Source organism: Vicugna pacos, chromosome 3, assembly GCF_048564905.1.
Source record: "Vicugna pacos chromosome 3, VicPac4, whole genome shotgun sequence".
Taxonomy (NCBI): domain Eukaryota; kingdom Metazoa; phylum Chordata; class Mammalia; order Artiodactyla; family Camelidae; genus Vicugna; species Vicugna pacos.
Window position 1 is genome coordinate 37,291,878 of NC_132989.1, and position 16,908 is coordinate 37,308,785.

Sequence of the window (16,908 nt, forward strand, 5' to 3'; positions counted from 1 at the left end):
TTTCAACTGGTTACAGATTGCATGCTTGTGTTCCTCAAAAAATGTATATGCTGAAACTCTAACCACCAATGGGAAGATATTGGGAGGTGTGGACTTTATGAGGTAATTAGGTTTAGATGAGGTGACGAGGGTAAAGCCCTATGATGAGATTAGAGTCTCCTAAGAAGACAAGAAAGAGATTTAAAACTTGCTCTCCAGGCCCTGTAAGGAGACAACTGTCTACTAGGCAGGAAGGGGGCCCTCAGCGAACACCAAATCTGCTAGTATTTCCATATTGGATTTCCAGCTTCCATAACTGTGAGAAATAAACGGTTGCTATTCCAGGCCACCCAATGTGTAGTATTTTTGTTAAAGCTGCCCCAAAATGCTACAGTTATGTGACTAGGACACAATTATTTATAAACACGATGTTAAAACAAGTAGGTTTAATTTAGGTAATTCAGTTCTGTATCAACTGTGCCCAACTCGACAAGATAATAAATCCCAATAATGTTTAACAATATGTGATAAATGTAGATTTTTCAATTATGAAGCATGAAAGATACTGTCTCTTTGAACTTCAATTTCTTCATCTACACTAGTTATCACAAAAATTTCATTCTTTATTATCTCCGTAACAACTTAGCAAATGAGTGCATCAATATACAATAAGCAGCAAGATAAATATTTCAAAGAATTTACATAAAGATATAGATTTAAACAATACTAGGTAGGGGAAGGGTATATAGTTCAGCGGTAGAGCACATGCTTATTAGCACGCACAGTGTCTTGGATTCAATTCCAAGTACTGCCATTAAAATAAATACAAATAAACCTAATTACTCCCCCACCCAAAAAAAAAATCCTTAAAAAAAAAAAACACTCAGAATATAGAAATGTCAGGATCATCTGGCTCAGCTCCCTCATTTCAGAGACAAAAATGAAGTTGACATAAAACAAAAGTTGAAGGGACTTGCTTAAGGTTGTGAGGCAGGACAGTGGTTAGAAATTAAGAGGAATTATGCTTCTCCCATCAGTGTTCTGCCTGTGGGCTCCGTAAATGTACACACATTCCAACAATTCTTACAATTCTTTCCATCGAATGCAAAGCAGCTGCATTTTAGAGGTTGACTACCTTAGCAACTGCGTAATTTGACTCTCCTTATTTCACAGATGGGAGAATTGAGACCCATCTATTCAAATGAAGGAGGTCCTAGACTAATCTCCTTAAAAATACAGAGCTAGAACTGAGGTCTACTGCCTTACAGTCCTGTTAGCTAACACAATGACTGGAGCCCAAGCTAGCGGTACTGCAAGGACAAGGTGGTTGGGACAGTCAATAAAAAGATGCACTGTCTGTTGAAAAATTAAGAATAATAACAAGCTAACTACAATTCTTTTTCTAACTACAATTTAGTCTGTCTTTAATTATCACAATGTAACATTAATTCTAAACAATTTCAGTGATAAACATGTATCTCATTGAAAAAAATCTCATTTGTCAACATCCTAAATACTGTTGAGAATACTACTTAGTTTTTTTATGATGATACATAAGCTTCAATTTTGCATGTATTTATTATTTATCCTTTAATAAACATCATGTTCTGTATGAAAGTCGATTTGGAGAATTCCCAGTTATACGACTACATCAGGAGTTCCTGATGCCCCTGGAATCATTTTATGTATCAAAAACAACTGAGACTATATTCAGCTGTTAAGATGGTAAAAATATATTTTAGTTAACAACTTGCCTATAAAGACAATTTGACTATATTCATTCCTGCTTTTACTGGCTTTCACTGCATAATAATATATATATAATATATATATTAAGTAAGGTTGGAAAGGCAAATTCAACAAAAATCTCATCATTTTATGGATAGGAACATTTTATTATAAAATATTGAAAAAATATTTGAAAGGTTTTATAAAAAATAATACCTATTCACTTTATTTTACCTCTGTGTTTATGACACTGGCTTACTACAAAAAGCACGAAAGGCTTATCTAAGCTAAGCATGGTGAAAGAAATGCCATGTCTAACGACCTGTTTTCTCCCTCTAGTCTCCATAGCCCATTAGAGGATAACCTGAAGTAATTCATACACATACCCCACATGCCTGTTGTGTGTTTTTGTATGTATATGGATATATATGATAGCTTTTGTACTAGAAAAAAAATTTTCACTTTGACTTCAGGATCAGTAAGTTACTTGAAACTATATAACTAATTATTCAAACCGGGTTATTAAATTACCCCACTTATTTAAGAAATTCATATTTTTTAATCTAAACAGACCAGCTGCCTTGTGTTATTACTCACCCAACTTTCTAAATATTTATGTCAATGGATGCTGTTCACAATGGATTATCCATACAGGCTCTTTATAGTAGGAGTTCTTAACTTAGACTTTGTGAAGTCCATAAACACTCTAATGCTGGATATAAAATATTGTCTATGTGCAAATCTTTCCGAGCGAAGATCCAGAATCCAAGAAATTCTCAGAGGCTGGCAAGCTAGATGCACTGAGAAGTCAAAAACACGCAAAGTACCATTTACTCCTAGATTGGAAAAGTAAAGAAAGTTTCATTTATTAAATCTAGGTGTTAGGACATGGGATCTGAAGTATTTTCTCTAGTCTTCTGTTCAAAATGGTTCATAAGCAAGTTTCTGAATAATGAATTTCTTAAAGACACAAGCAATAAATCCAATTTTCTTTAAATCAAAACCTATCAATGTTTCAGGGTGAGGAGATGTTTATTGTGTTGCGTTAACTAGATAGGCAGACAGATGTTGAGTGAAAAGGTTTGTAAAATCTTCCAGATCTGTACGTTAACCCTTTACAGAATACTAAAAGAGAACTGAAAAAGCTTCAACTATTTTGTCACGGCAAGAGCTATCATTAAACCTGAGACACTGAATGTGGCTTCTGAGATCTTCACAAAGACTCCTTCCCAACCCAGAGTAGAATGTGTGCTCCAGAAGCAGTGCTGACTGAGAGTCAGTTCAAATTCTTTGAATTAAAGATACATTTCCTTCACAGTTTATAAAAACTGAAACTGTTCTTTCTCTAATCTGGATAAATACACTATTGCCATTTACTTAGTGCCTGAACAATTTTGATTGGTTTCTCTGTATGACTGGATAAAATACTTTAAAATTTATTTTAAAAATATCCACCACTGATGTGGCAAAAATGCAAAGTACCTGTAATCTTTGCACACAGACACACACACCCAGAAAGGGAGAGAGAGAGGAAGGAAGGAAGACTACCACTAGATTGTTTTATTAAAGGAAGCAAAATTAAATACCTTACACAATAAAATCACCGTTCTGTTCTACATTGAATTTAATCAGCACAGCTCAATTTACCAATGACTGGGTTCATAACAATTAGAGAAATATTAAAAGGTTTCCTAAATGCCAATATTACTTCATTGTAAATCCTAAATCCACAGCTTAAGGACCTTCCAGTTCAACAGAGCAAGGAGTTATAGCATCTTTTATTTGTGAGTCTCTGGTTTAAACAAGGGGAATAATGCAAAAGTGAGTAAGGCATCATCTCTTCCCCCTAAAAGATGATGTTCTAATGAGAAAAAGAGCCAAGATAAATGTATGAGTTTTTCCTCTTTTAAAATGGAGAAAATGCGAAATAATACAATATTCATTTATAGTCACTCAGATTTAACAGAAGGTTAACTTTTTCCATTGTTCTTTATTTTTAATTAATAAGATGTTAGATATTTTTAAGGCCACTTCTGTTACTACCATCTTCTAATTCCTCCAACTCAGTCCCTTCCCACCGAATCACCACCCTGAAGTTGCACATATCCTCCGTGAATGTACTTACAGCAATGTATAGTATTGTTCTGTATAGTTTTTAAATATACAATGAAAAGCACAGCTCCACTTTATTTTCTAGAGTAACTATTCTAACCTTCTGTTTTCCATTATCATTCACCTATTATCAAAATTTCAGTATTTGTTAAAATTTTCTGTTTCGGAAAATGAGTTCTGTATTGTCTGAATGGTATGGATAGAAGTCAATCCACATAAAATGGAGAAAAAATGATTACATAGTGAACAAAAAGACTGATTAGGATACTACCTTTACAAATCAGACTAAAACTAGGAAAATATGATTACTTTACTTTAATTATATTATAGATTGTGACTATGATTCTTAAATGTTTTAGAATAACTATGGTTCAATGTTTTTTTAATATCCAGTATTTTTCTGACAAATTTTATGATAACATAAATTTACATTCATCATTTTGTTCTTGGCTTTATTATCATGTTTTTGTTACTGACTTTTATTAAATTTTCAACACCTTCTTTAATCTATTGATATTCAAATCATTTTCTGTTGAAACCCAATTACATCAATACTCAGGCAGATTTTCTTTTCAATTGTTAATTGGCCCATCTGTTATAATTTTACCAGTAGCTTTGTTTGTAATTTACACTTAATACCACTTTCATTAACTTTCTAAAATACTTCAATCTCCAAGTAGCTTCCATTGTCTTTTGTATTCTACAGTATTAACCACATTGGATTATCAGGAAAGATGAACCAACAAAGGTTATGACAGAATACATGACTGAAATTAAATTCACTTTATAATCATCCAATTAAATAATTTCACGAAATTTTACATTATGAAGTACCAGGATAGCCTAACGCTCACCTCAGGTGACTAAACTTTACATAAATTTCTTCCTGACCATAGGCCCCATGACCTCCCTTTTCTTGAAGCATTTATTTTAGAAAACTTATTGCAAATTCTTTCTCTGCCACCTTTGAAATGTATATACATCTCCTTTAACAATCTCTTGCCAGCTTTAAGACTGGGGAAAGTCTTTCTCAAGTACCTGGAAACCATCTCTTCAAAATGTAATCATCCAGGAAGCTAACACCCCTATCTACAGTCTTTTGGGGAGGTAAGGAGCCTAATTTCACGGGGCACCTTGGGCCTAACTGTAAAATCCCAGCTATCATGAAGATACCAGAAAATACAGCTTACCTTTGGGCAAGGACAATTAGCAGTCTCACGTTGCCTATGTTCTCCACACCCAACCCCAGCTCTTAAAAACTCTCTAGTCCTCTGTTTCAGTGGAGTTGAGTTCAATCTCTTTCCCCTATTGTAATAGTTTTCAACAAAGCTTTACTTGCTTAACGAATTTGTGGAATGCAAATAAATTTTCTCTGACAATGCTTCCTCCATTTCATTCTCTTAACTTCCAGGACTTATACACATAATACTCAGCCAACCATAAGTTCCTAACTCAATATTAGGCAATTTGTTTTTTTCACAAGGCAGCCAAGAAAGTTGAAGATGAACAAACCCTCTTTATTAACTTATTTGCTGCTTAACTTCAATAGATACAGTGCATTTTTACCATTCAAATTGCAATGTTTGATTTTTAAGAGCAAGGGCCCTGATTTAATTCTTTTTTTCTCTCACATATTCTCAACACAATACTGACTGCATAAAATTTATCTCAAAAATATGGTGATGTTATATGATTACGGTCATTTGATTCCTAAATTACTAACTCTGAAAAACAGCTAAAACATAATCACAAGTTACATTAAATTCAAAGTATTCACTTGTGTATCAGACAACACAGCTGCAGAAGAAGTGAAAATAACCTAAATACTCAACTGTAGAGAAGTGGTTCAGTAATTATAACACATATACATTCAATGGGAAAACCAGTAATATGTATGTCAATATATTTGATGGGAGAAATGGTTGATTACAGACCTGGGGGTGGGAAATACACAAGATGAGAATGTGTTGTTTTATTACTACTGAAAAGGGAAGTCATCAATGAATTTAGGTCTTACTCCAAATGGTATAGAGTCATGATGAAGGGGCCAAAGATGGAATAATTTGAATACACTAATAATATATTAATTATTTAATGTAAATAACCCAATATACTAATACTAAAACAAGCTTGTTAGTTCATAATGTTTTTTAAAAGGATAAGGAAATCAGAAATCCAAAACGCAACTAATTTTAGACAGAATAAAAAACATCAACTGCTTATTCTGAAAACTGACATGCAAAAGAAAATAAACATTTATGCTGACTTCCTTGTACAAATGATTTCAATGTAACCAAAACAACTTAGTTTATAAAAGAAAAGTATTCTTTACAGATAAAATCTAACCAATAAATGTGCAATGAAGAAAGTTTAAAAATCACTATTTTGTGACTACTAGTGAAATAAATGATCTGGGCAATGTTTATCAATACATTACACTAGTCACTTATACTGGTAGATAAAAATGTTAGTTGGGATTACAAACCACCACCTGAACTCACTGATCAATCTAGCTTCTCTAAGTATATGACAAGCAGACACTGCATGTTGGGTGACTACATACAATATGAAATTTAAAGCACCACCATTAAAGTATTTTACCAGAAAGATTAATGTCTAATCTAAATGTATTCAAGGCTCTATAGATGAATTTTGTTAAAGTAAAGGATAGGAAAAGTTAACTCACACTACAAACAACCAAACAAAAAAAAACCAGGATGGTAATGCTCTATAAGACAACCTTATTAATATTCTATGGCTGGTGTAAAAATTATAAAGAAAAAAATAGCAATCTAAAATGACACAAGGTTCTTTCTTGTCTTACAGTTCCACAGGTTAGAAGTCCCACATGGTCTCACCAGGATAAAATTTAACTATAGGCAGAGCTGCATTCCTTTTTGGAGGCTCTGGTGGAGAATCCATTTCTTTGTTTTTCTCAGCTTACAAAAGTCACCCACATTCCTTGGGTCATGGTCCTCTTTCTCCATCTTCAAACTCAACAATGTTCCACTTCTCTGACCACTCTTTGGCAATCACATTTCCCTCTAAATCTCCTCTTCACTGTCTCCCACTTTAAAGTACCCTTGTGATTACATTGGGCATATGTGGAAAACCCCAGTACCTCTTCCAACCTCGATGTACTTAACTTAATCATATAAGCAAATTGCCTTTTTCCCTGTATGCTAACATTCACAGATTCTGGGGATTAAGGTATGATCACCTCTGGGGGCCATTATTCTGTCTATCTCAACACATGACTCATTTTCTATTTTGAATTAATGGTATTAAAAACTGACAGTAGTCTTCCAGTAAGGCAACGAAGATACTAAATGAATGACACAATAGAACAGTTGGACTTCATTGATACTTTTAGTACATTACATCCCCCCAAAACAGAATATACATTCTTTTCAAGCGCTCATGGAACATTCTCCAGGATAGACAACATACTCGTGCACAAAAAAATCCTCAATAAATTTAAGAGAATAGGAATTATTTCAAGCATCTTCTCTGATCACAATGGCAAGAAACTAGAAATCAATCACAGAAAAACAAATAAGAAAAAAATGACAGCATGGAGACTAAATAACATGTTACTAAAAAGCCAATGGATTAATGATAAAATCAAAGAAAAGGTTAAAAAATACTTTGAGACAAACGACAATGAAAATACAACCATACAAAATCGATGGGATGTAGCAAAAGCAGTCCTAAGAGGGAAGTTCATAATGATACAGGCCTTCCTCAGAAAAACAAGAACAATCTCAAATGAACCACCTAACCTACCACCTAAAACAATTAGAAAAAGAACAAATAAAACCTGAGGTCAGCAGAAGGAAAGAAATAATAAAGATCAGGGAGGAAATAAATAAAATAGAGATTAAAAAAAAAAAAGAAAGAAAAATTAATCAAACCAAGAACTGGATTTTTGAAAGAGTAAACAAAATTGACAAACCTCTGGCCAAACTCACCATAAGAGAAGAGAGAGGACACAAATGAACAAAATAAAAAATGAAAATGGAGAAATTACAACCAACACCACAGAAATTTTAAAAAATCACAAGAGAATACTATCAACAACTATATGGCAATAAATTGGACAACTCAAAAGAAATAAACAAATTTCTAGAAACATATAGTCCACCAAAATTGAATCAAGAAGAAATAGATCACTTGAACAGATCAATCACTAGAATTGAAATAGAATCAGAAATTAAAAAAAAAAAAAAGCCTCCCTATAAACAAAAGTCCAGGACAGGATGGCTTCACTGGAAAATTCTATCAAACATACAAAGAGCTCATAACAATCCTTCTAAAACTCTTCTAAAAGACTGGAGAGGAGGGAATACTCCAAAACTCATTCTATGAAGCCACCATCACCCTGATACCAAAGCCAAACAAAAACACTGCCAAAAAAGAAAACTATAGGACAATATCATTGATGAACATAGATGCAAAAATTCTTAAGAAAATATTGGCCAACAGAATCCAACAACACATAAAAAAGATTATATACCATGATCAAGCTGGGTTTATCCCAGGGGCATAGTATGGTTCAACACACGCAAATCAAGAATGTGATACGTCACAACAAAAATCACATGATCATCTCAATAGATTCAGAAAAAGCATCTGATAAAGCTCAATACCCATTTATGATAAAAACTCTAACTAAAGTGGGTATGGGGGAACATATTTCAACATAATAAAAGCTACTTACAACAAACCTACTGCCAGCATAATACTCAACAGTGAAAAGCTGAAAGCTTTCCTACTAAAATCTGGAATAGGACAAGGATGCCCATTTTCACCACTTCTATTCAATATAGTATTGGAAGTCCTAGCCATAGTAATTAGACTAGAAAAAGAAAAGGGATACAAATTGGAAGAGAAGAGGTAAAGTTATAATTATATGTGGATGACATACTATATATAGAAAACCCTAAAGGCTCCATACATGAACTACTGGAGCTGATAAAGGTACTTAGCAAGGTAGTAGGATACAAGATTAACATACAGAAATCAGTTAAATTTCTTTATATTAACAATGAAATATCAAGAAAGGAAAGTAAAGAAATAACCTCTTTTAAAATTGCATCCAAAAAAATAAAATACTCAGGAATAAATCTGACCCAGGAAGTAAAAGACTTATACATGGAGAACTACAAAATACTGATTAAGGAAACTAAAGATGACTTAAAGAAATGGAAAGATACTCCATGTTCTTGGCTTAGGAGAATGAATGTTGTTAAAATGTAATACTATCCAAAGCAATCTACAGATTTAATCTGATCCCTATCAAATTACCCAGGACATGTTTCATGGAACTAGAACAAATAATCCTAAAATTTATATGGAATCACAAAAGACCTATAATTGCCAAAACAATACTGAGAAAAAAGAATGAAGTTGGAGAAATAATCCTCCCAGACTTCAGCATCAAAACAGCATGGTATTAGTACAAAAACAGACATATGGATCAACAGAACAGAATAGAGAGCCCAGAATAAACCCATAAACTTTTGGTCAATTAACCTTTGCCAAAGGTGGCAAGAACATATAATGGAGTAAAGACAGTGTCTTCAGCAAATGGTATTGGGGTAACTGGACAGCTGCATGTAAATCAGTGAAGTTATTTAGAATATTCCCTCACAACATACACACAAATAAACTCAAAATGGCTTAAAGATTTAAACATAAAAAAAAAAACACAATAAACATCTTAGAAGAAAGCACAGGCAAAATATTATCTGACATAAATCTCAGCAATGTTCTCCTAGGGCAGTTTACCCAGTCAATGGAAATAAAAGCAAAAATTAACAAATGGGACCTAATTAACTTACAAGCTTTTGCACAGCACAGGAAACCATAAGCAAAACAGAAAGACAACCTATGGAATGAAAGAAAATATTAGCAAAAGATGAGACTGACAAGGGCTTAATTTCTAGAATATATAAATAGCTCATACAACTTAATAACAAAAAAAAACAAACAACCCAATCCAAAAATGGGCAGAAGACCTAAACAAGCAGTTCTCCAATGAAGACATACAAATGGCCAATAGGCACATGGAGGGGGGAAAAAAAAAAAGAAACACCTCAATATCACTAATTATCAGAGAAATGCAAATCAAAATTACAATTAGGTATCATCTCACAGCAGTCAGAATGGCCATCATTCAAAAGTCCATAAACGATAAACGCTGGAGAGGGTATGGAGAAAAGGGAATCCTTCTACACTGTTGGCAGGAATATAGTTTGGTGCAGCCATTGTGGAAACCAGTATGTGGATTCCTCAAAAGACTAAAGATAGATTTACCATACGATCCAGCAATCCCACTCCTGGGCATATATCCAAAGGGAAACTTAATTCAAAAAAAATATATGCACCCCAATGTTCACAGAAGCACTATTTACAATAGCCAAGACATGGAAACAACCTAAATGTCCATCAATAGATGACTGGATAAAGAAGATGTGGTATATTTATACAATGGAATACTATTCAGCCATAAAAAGGACAACATAATGCCATTTGCAGCAACATGGATGTCCCTGGAAAATGTTATTCTAAGTGAAGTAAGTCAGAAAGAGAAAAAAAATACCATACGATGTCACTTACATGTGGAATCAAAAAAAGACAAATGAACTTATTTACAAAACAGAAACAGACTCACAGCATAGAAAACAAACTTGTGATTACCAGGGAGGAAGTGGGTGGGAAGGGATAAATTGGGAATTGGAGATCTGTAGATAGTAAGTACTATATATAAAATAGATAAACAAGTTCATACCATATTGCACAGGGAACTACATTCAATATCTTGTAGTAACCTATGGTGAAAAAGTATGTGAAAATGATTTTATGTATGTTCATGTATGACTAAACCATCATGATGTACACCAAAAATTGACACATTGTAAACTGACTATACTACAATAAAATATACATATACAAAAATTTTTTAAACAAATAAAAGATAAAAGAACTGACAGTAGAAATTGTTTTAAGTATACTTCAGAGGCATAACAACAAAGTATTATGTATGATCCTTTTAAATACTAATTCAAATTTTAAGAGATAATTTTGATAGGTGTGATGATTACACTGTGGTGATATGAGAAAATGTACCTACATGTTAGAAATACATACTGTAGTGCTCGCTTCGGCAGCACATACACTAAAATTGGCATGATACAGAGAAGATTAGTATGGCCCCTGTGCAAGGATAACACGCAAATTCGTGAAGCAGTCCATATTTTTTAGACAGGATTTCAAAATTGTAGAATAGATAAACAAGATTGTACTGTATAGCACAGGGAAATATACACAAGATCTTACGGTAGCTCACAGAGAAAAAAATGTAACAATGAATAATATATACGTTCATGTATAACTGAAAAATTGTGCTCTACACTGGAATTTGACACGACATTGTAAGGTGATTATAAATCAATAAAAAATGTTAAAAAAAAAAAGAAATACATACTCTATATATAATACAGATGCTGAAGTATATATGAGATCATATGATGGCTAGCTTGGACTCAAAAATGCCTCAGTAATGACATCCTCCCCTCCCCCAAAAGTAAGAGGTTCATACTATAATCATCCTAAGGTAAACTCCTCAACATCATACTGTGAGCAAGTAATAAATTGAGACTGAAATCCATATCTGTCTGGTTTTGAATCCGACTGTTTCTTGAAATGCTGTGCTAGCACTATTCCTTTTTCCGTAGATGTAACACAAACAGGCGTATGTTATCGATTGAACAGAAAGAGTTCAAGTCACTTGTTCCAGCTGTTTGTTGATCTGGAAAACTAAGTCACTTCACTTTGAACTCCATTTGCACTATGCCTCTCAACAAGCTTTAACAAAATTGCCAACCACTTAAGAAGTAACTGCTACTTAAATGAGACTGCCAGACTTGCCCCTTCTTATTCTGAAGCAGCTGCATTCCAGAGATTATCCACAGTTCCAGCGGTCCAGCTAGATCTTTGCGGCTGCGTTCCACATAGCTGTAAACTGTAAGAAAGATGAACTGCAAAATCCGTCTGCTCCTCACAAGGTATCACATCTGGTTCCCCAAAGGTCCTTTTGGATGCAGAGTATCTGGGTCACCTTTCACTTGCCATCATGTTGCTCAACAGAAAAAGTGGCATCTAGTCTATTCCACATACTCATAACAGAAAGGATGAACACTGCACATTAAGAGAAATATTAATTATAGAAAGAATGTAGATTGCTTCTACTTATTTTAATGTAGCTGACCACTTTGCCTTACAGAAGTAGCTCCTATCCCAGATTTCTGTGGAATGGCCTTTCCACATATCAATAACTTTTAAAAATTGAGTCTATCCAAATAAAGGCAAGCATTAAGCTCCCTCCACTAAGCACTAAAATGTAGTAAGTGGAAGAAAAAAAAATTAATAGCAGATGCGTTTTCTGATTTAAAAACCTATTAGAGAATTTCTATGATTTGTTCTTGGTCTTTTAAAATATAAATTCATGCAATTTGAAATCTAAATTTTCAATGAACCTGATGTCTTTTTGTTGTATGACTGTACAACCAAAAGAGACCATTTTCTTAGCAAGAACACATTTAACACACACAAATTTCTAATCTACTATTCTCTAAGCTGTTTTCTTCCTTGGCATGACAACATTTTCTGAGTTCACTCACTTTCTTTGCAATCCACCTACCAGAATTCCAGTCTTATTTCTTATTAGAGCTATCAAAGCAGATCCTTGCTATCCACCTGAGTTCAGTCTTATTCTCCTCCAAAGCACCTTACACAGTAAAACCAGAGTGGTTTTCCAAAAAGCAAATCTACCCATTAATTTTTCATTAACCACCAAATATGATCCCAGTTGTTTAGTATAACATCTATGGTCCTTTATGATTATAGGTTTGCCAACTTTTCAACTTTATTTATTACTCCTCAGCCTGTACTCTGTGTTGAAATAATCCAAAACCACTTCGATTTTCCTGAAAAAATTAGGTTGTCTAAAACCTCAGAAATGACTCCCATCTGCTCACTTTTGCAGCTTTCTCCCTCCCCACAGCCACAAAAACTGATCTCTTTCTACTTAGCAGTGCCCACTTGGACTCTCTCCAGACACTACATCTGTTTGTTCTCCCAAATCCACTCTGTTAATGACCCTGCAACAGGTCTTTGCTTCTCATCCTAATTTGCCTCTCTACTCTACCTCCTCCAAACCAGACCCTGCTTTATCCTAAAATTCTGTCCAAGTTAAAGCTTGATCTAGGCAACAGAGAGACAGAGTCCAAGAGAAAAATGTCATTGCCTATTTCAAAAACTCCCACCCCTTGCCACCATCATTGTAAGCTAGGGGAACTCCTAAAACACATTAAGGCTCAACCAGATATCATCTTCTCTGAGAAATCTTCCAGAATATCTCCCATGGAGCAAAATCCTTGATTCTCTCTGCTGCCAAACTATTGTTCTTAGACTTGTATAATCTAGGTATGGGTTTTCTTGTCTGTCCTTGCTAGAAGGTAGCACCTAGGAGTCAAGGGCCCTCTTTCATATTTCACTCCTAGGCTGGGAATGGAATCTAAGTGGTGCTTTCTAAGTACTTCTCGAATTAACGAGAAAAAACATGACTACCTTTTACTCACCATTCTCCTCATTCTCTTCACCTCAAGTACTGTGTTAGTTGTGCCCTTGGTTCCAATATCAAGAACTATATGTTAATGACAAGATATATTAAGGAAATCTCTCTGGACTGTGCAAGCAAGGCAGCTAACTCAATCCTCTTAAGTGCTCAGCCCTGAATTGACACATTACAGTATTTGAACAAGGGGTTTTCATTGTTGGTGGCGGTGTTTTGTTGTTGTTGTTTTTCCATGTACAGTCCTTGTCTTCTTAAAATATATTTACTGGTAATGTGAGAAATAAATATGTACACAATCAGTTAGCAATTTTAAAATGGCTAGACTCCAGTTAAAGAATGTTTTTCATCTGCAGCATCTGTAAATTAGAGCCTGAGTCTTTACCAAAAGAGAAAACTCTAAGGAAAGAAACATATTATAGGAGCACACACCACAGAAACTGAAAGTTTCAGAAGGCTACTAAAAACATCTTAAACCCTTTGTTTCTAGTTCATTCTGTATTCCAAACAGAGCAACGTAAACCTTATTAATACTTCATCAAATAAAGGATTTCATTTAGAATTAAACATTGGTCTGAAATTTAGTATAATGAACAAGACTTCTAAATTCCCAAAAGCCAAGCCAATATACTAAATTGTTAGTTTCCTTTGATTAAATGATCTCTTCTTTTTATTCACTGAAGTGCTTTTTCCACTCTAAGCAAAACTGTAATCTAACTCTGGAACTCCTAGAAATAGGTGTTGTACACACCCAAATTGACCATAATGGATTTTGATCTCCTGATGAAACAGGCCAAATGAAAGTGCATTCTGGAAGCAAAATGCTCCCATATGTAAAGGTTGCTTATATTGGGGTTACAGAGGTAGATTAGACCTAGACAATGGAAGCATATCTTTTGACTGTATACACCTGGCTTTCTTCTGCCATGGTAATTTTGCTCAAACTATGATTTCTATCTATTCCACTTCTGTGATTTCTCGGTTCTTAAGTCTCATCCATTCTACAAAAAGCATCTCAAATGTCACTTTCATGGGTACGCTGCTCCAATCCCTAGGAGTACAAATGTTTCACACCCTTCACAGAATTTGGATCTGAATTTAGCAAATATAATCAAAGTACTCATAGTCAAAATTACACTTAAAATAACTCAGGAGGGCACCACTTTACAGAATAAAAGATCATCTTTCATAAGTCTTCTCCTACTGGGAAAGACCACTACTCTTGAGCTGAGCACCAGTGAAGGGATTTCTAGAATTCCTGTACAATACAGGACTTACTAGTCACATGTGGTTATTAAGCACTTAAAATGAGGCTAGTGCCACAGGTTGAAATGATAATGCCTTAGATATATTTGATTAAATAAAATAAATTGTTAAAATTAACTGTACCACTTTCAGTTTCCAGCCCAGCAAGTAAGGAGCTTGGAAGTCACCATTCGGTCCTAACCACAAGAAAAACTCTGAAAACTCAAAACATCAGCACCTCTTCTTGGATTTATCAGAGAAGACAGAACAAACAACCGCCCCATAAATTGGAGACCAACAAGCAAATACAGAGAATCACAACCTACTCCAGCAGAAACCCCTGTGCAGTAGACTTTGCATGCATCAGTGCCAAGCAGGAAAATCTAAACTGTAACTGATGAAATGTTGGAGGCTCATGTGGATAAGTCTAAGAGGTATAAAAAGCTCTTGGGGGACCAGTCATACAGTGGCCCCTACACTTTTATGAATTTTACCTTCAGGACTTGATCAGGTTCTCATAGAGAATATGTGAGAAAAAATCTCTTCATGCTTCCAGCAAGGAGAGGGAAAAAGGAACCATTTTTAAATGCTCTAGAGAATTCTGTTCTTACAAGGCCTGTCCTTAGGAAAAATTATTCTACCAGAACCTGACCTACTAGGGTTTTATTAGAATCTAATCTACCTGGAAGGAGGAAAATATCCAATTTTAGCCAAGAAAATACTCTAATTCCAAGCTCTAGCTTTCCACATGGGTAAAAGGAAATATCCAATTCCTAGTTCCTTCTAGACATCCTGTCTCACCTAAAGGGGTGGGTGTGAAGGGAACTGAGAAACACTGCTAAAGTTCACAAATCAGAAGCATAGGCTTATTAAAAGCCCAAGACCTAATCATAGGTCTACAGAATATTTTTTCCTTCTCCACATCTTACTACTGTATTCTAAAGGCCTAATTGCCTATGCTGCAGTACATTATGTACAGCTTTCAACAAAAATTACGAGGCATACTAAAAGGTAAAAACACAGCTTAAAGAAACTGAACAAGTATGAGAACCAAAATCAAATATGGCAGGAATGTTGGAATTATCAAACTGGAAATCTTAAAATTTATATATTATTAATATGCTAAGAGTGTTAATGGGAAAAAATAGTTAATGTGCAAAGTGATGTAAGCAGAGAGATGAGAATTCTAAGAAAGAACAAAAAGACATATGGGAGATGATAGAATCAAAAACACAGTAGAGCCATGAAGAATATTTTTGATGGGCTCATTAGTAGACTAGACATGGCTAAGGAGAGAATTTCTGAGCTTCTGGATATAACAATAGAAATTTCCAAAGCACAAAAGCATATTAAAATACTACATAATATATTATATATCTATCTATATATATGTGTGTGTGTGTGTGTGTGTGTATAAATATATAAATTCCTGGTTTAGAATGGCTGTTATCAAAAATACATGAGATAAGAAAAGCTGGAAAGAATGTGGAGAAAACAGAACCATTGTGCATCATTGATGGGAATGTAAATTAGTACAGCCAGTGTGGAAAACAGTATGGAGACTTCTAAATAAGTTAAAAATAGAACTACTATATGATACAGCAATCCCATTCTGGATATATATCCAAAGGAAATGAAATCACTGTCTCAACGAGATAGCACATTCCCAAAACACTCCCATGTTTATTGCACAACAGCCAAAACATGTCTCTCAAGGAAGAAATGAATAAAGAAAGTGATATATACATATATGTTCAAATATTCAAACATAAAAATGAAGGAAATCCTGCCATTTGCAACAACATGAATAGAGCTTTAAGACAGTATACTAGGTGAAATAAGTCAGACAAAAATAAATACTGTATGATCTCACTTGTATGTGTAATCTAAAAATATTGGGGAGAAGAGGCAAGATGGCGGAGTAGAAGGACGCTCGTTAAGTCACCCTCTCCCACAAATACACCAAGACCCACATCTACAGACCCACTCAGCCAACCAGAGCACCTGCGGAACTTCGACAGAACATCACCCTCTTCAAAAGATAAAGACGCCAAAAATCTGGTAGGAGAAAAGGAAAAAAGAAAGAACAAAAGGCAAAGCAGCACAGGACGGGTCCCGCAGGAAGGGAGCGGCAATGGAGGACTGGCGCTCGCTCGCTGGGTCTCCCCTCTCCAACTGAGAGGCCAGTGGGACGGAGGGGGAGCCTC

General features: G+C 34.7%; 1 protein-coding gene and 1 non-coding gene across 2 annotated transcripts in view; one reads left to right on the forward strand and one right to left on the reverse strand.

Moving 5' to 3' along the window:
* Positions 1-16,908, reverse strand: part of LOC107034844 (protein FAM170A-like) — a 591,285-nt gene that overhangs the window by 502,550 nt on the left and 71,827 nt on the right. The gene's annotated exons all lie outside the window — the stretch shown is intronic.
* Positions 10,976-11,082, forward strand: LOC116278211 (U6 spliceosomal RNA). Its single transcript, XR_004187608.2, has one exon. It is a non-coding gene; the product is annotated as a U6 spliceosomal RNA (small nuclear RNA).